Raw genomic sequence first — 2,500 nt, 5'->3', positions numbered from 1 at the left:
TTTGGTGTCAGCGATTCTGTTTCATCACGATAACAAAAGCGTCCGTTTGGAAAAAAAGTACACGGTTTCGGGCCTTGGTTAAATTGCAATTCTTTCTCCTAGACGATTTTCCTCCGTTTATAATCCGGCTATTGGCGTATCTATGGTGTAGTGGTTAGCACGTCCGCCTCACACGCGGAAGGTCCCAAGTTCGAGCCCTGGTAGACACAGAATGATTTTCTTTTGGCTTGTGTTAGAACGAAATATTCGGAGTTTTCTACAAATTTTTAAAAAATTCAAAAAGTGCTACTTTCGGGTCCTCGGTAGTATAGTGGTGAGTATCCCCGCCTGTCACGCGGGAGACCGGGGTTCGATTCCCCGCCGGGGAGGCATAGCTAGCTGCATTTTTAAAAGATGGCAGAGAGGCATTTTGGTGTCAGCGATTCTGTTTCATCACGATAACAAAAGCGTCCGCTTGGAAAAAAAAAGTTCACGGTTTCGGGCCTTGGTTAAATTGCAATTCTATCTCCTAGACGATTTTCCTGCGTTTATAATCCGGCTATTGGCGTATCTATGGTGTAGTGGTTATCACGTCCGCCTCACACGCGGAAGGTCCCAAGTTCGAGCCCTGGTAGATACAGACTGATTTTCTTTTGGCTTGTGTTAGAACGAAATATTCGGAGTTTTCTACAAATTTTTAAAAAATTCAAAAAGTGCTACTTTCGGGTCCTCGGTAGCATAGTGGTGAGTATCCCCGCCTGTCACGCGGGAGACCGGGGTTCGATTCCCTGCCGGGGAGGCATAGCTAGCTGCATTTTTAAAAGATGGCAGAGAGGCATTTTGGTGTCAGCGATTCTGTTTCATCACGATAACAAAAGCGTCCGTTTGGAAAAAAAGTACACGGTTTCGGGCCTTGGTTAAATTGCAATTCTTTCTCCTAGACGATTTTCCTCCGTTTATAATCCGGCTATTGGCGTATCTATGGTGTAGTGGTTAGCACGTCCGCCTCACACGCGGAAGGTCCCAAGTTCGAGCCCTGGTAGACACAGAATGATTTTCTTTTGGCTTGTGTTAGAACGAAATATTCGGAGTTTTCTACAAATTTTTAAAAAATTCAAAAAGTGCTACTTTCGGGTCCTCGGTAGTATAGTGGTGAGTATCCCCGCCTGTCACGCGGGAGACCGGGGTTCGATTCCCCGCCGGGGAGGCATAGCTAGCTGCATTTTTAAAAGATGGCAGAGAGGCATTTTGGTGTCAGCGATTCTGTTTCATCACGATAACAAAAGCGTCCGCTTGGAAAAAAAAAGTTCACGGTTTCGGGCCTTGGTTAAATTGCAATTCTATCTCCTAGACGATTTTCCTGCGTTTATAATCCGGCTATTGGCGTATCTATGGTGTAGTGGTTATCACGTCCGCCTCACACGCGGAAGGTCCCAAGTTCGAGCCCTGGTAGATACAGACTGATTTTCTTTTGGCTTGTGTTAGAACGAAATATTCGGAGTTTTCTACAAATTTTTAAAAAATTCAAAAAGTGCTACTTTCGGGTCCTCGGTAGCATAGTGGTGAGTATCCCCGCCTGTCACGCGGGAGACCGGGGTTCGATTCCCTGCCGGGGAGGCATAGCTAGCTGCATTTTTAAAAGATGGCAGAGAGGCATTTTGGTGTCAGCGATTCTGTTTCATCACGATAACAAAAGCGTCCGCTTGGAAAAAAAAAGTACACGGTTTCGGGCCTTGGTTAAATTGCAATTCTATCTCCTAGACGATTTTCCTGCGTTTATAATCCGGCTATTGGCGTATCTATGGTGTAGTGGTTATCACGTCCGCCTCACACGCGGATGGTCCCAAGTTCGAGCCCTGGTAGATTCAGAATGATTTCCTTTTGGCTTGTGTTAGAACGAAATATTCGGAGTTTTCTACAAATTTTTAAAAAATTCAAAAAGTGCTACTTTCGGGTCCTCGGTAGTATAGTGGTGAGTATCCCCGCCTGTCACACGGGAGACCGGGGTTCGATTCCCCGCCGGGGAGGCATAGCTAGCTGCATTTTTAAAAGATGGCAGAGAGGCATTTTGGTGTCAGCGATTCTGTTTCATCACGATAACAAAAGCGTCCGTTTGGAAAAAAAAGTACACGGTTTCGGGCCTTGGTTAAATTGCAATTCTTTCTCCTAGACGATTTTCCTCCGTTTATAATCCGGCTATTGGCGTATCTATGGTGTAGTGGTTATCACGTCCGCCTCACACGCGGAAGGTCCCAAGTTCGAGCCCTGGTAGACACAGAATGATTTTCTTTTGGCTTGTGTTAGAACGAAATATTCGGAGTTTTCTACAAATTTTTAAAAAATTCAAAAAGTGCTACTTTCGGGTCCTCGGTAGTATAGTGGTGAGTATCCCCGCCTGTCACGCGGGAGACCGGGGTTCGATTCCCCGCCGGGGAGGCATAGCTAGCTGCATTTTTAAAAGATGGCAGAGAGGCATTTTGGTGTCAGCGATTCTGTTTCATCACGATAACAAAAGCGTCCG

General features: G+C 45.8%; 5 non-coding genes across 5 annotated transcripts; all 5 read left to right on the top strand.

Moving 5' to 3' along the window:
- Nucleotides 1-296: 296 nt before the first annotated feature.
- On the top strand, nucleotides 297-368 carry TRNAD-GUC (transfer RNA aspartic acid (anticodon GUC)). The gene has a single exon. It is a non-coding gene; the product is annotated as a tRNA-Asp (tRNA).
- Nucleotides 369-546: 178 nt separating this feature from the next.
- TRNAV-CAC (transfer RNA valine (anticodon CAC)) lies at nucleotides 547-619 on the top strand. Its single transcript has one exon. It is a non-coding gene; the product is annotated as a tRNA-Val (tRNA).
- A 495-nt stretch (nucleotides 620-1,114) lies between these two features.
- Nucleotides 1,115-1,186, top strand: TRNAD-GUC (transfer RNA aspartic acid (anticodon GUC)). Its single transcript has one exon. It is a non-coding gene; the product is annotated as a tRNA-Asp (tRNA).
- Nucleotides 1,187-1,364: 178 nt separating this feature from the next.
- On the top strand, nucleotides 1,365-1,437 carry TRNAV-CAC (transfer RNA valine (anticodon CAC)). The gene has a single exon. It is a non-coding gene; the product is annotated as a tRNA-Val (tRNA).
- A 906-nt stretch (nucleotides 1,438-2,343) lies between these two features.
- TRNAD-GUC (transfer RNA aspartic acid (anticodon GUC)) lies at nucleotides 2,344-2,415 on the top strand. The gene has a single exon. It is a non-coding gene; the product is annotated as a tRNA-Asp (tRNA).
- Nucleotides 2,416-2,500: the final 85 nt, after the last annotated feature.

Source organism: Leiobunum rupestre, chromosome 6, assembly GCF_980474605.1.
Source record: "Leiobunum rupestre chromosome 6, qqLeiRupe1.1.hap1, whole genome shotgun sequence".
NCBI lineage: Eukaryota > Metazoa > Arthropoda > Arachnida > Opiliones > Sclerosomatidae > Leiobunum > Leiobunum rupestre.
Note: the sequence above shows the minus strand (reverse complement) of the source record. Positions and strands in the feature narration are given on the sequence as shown.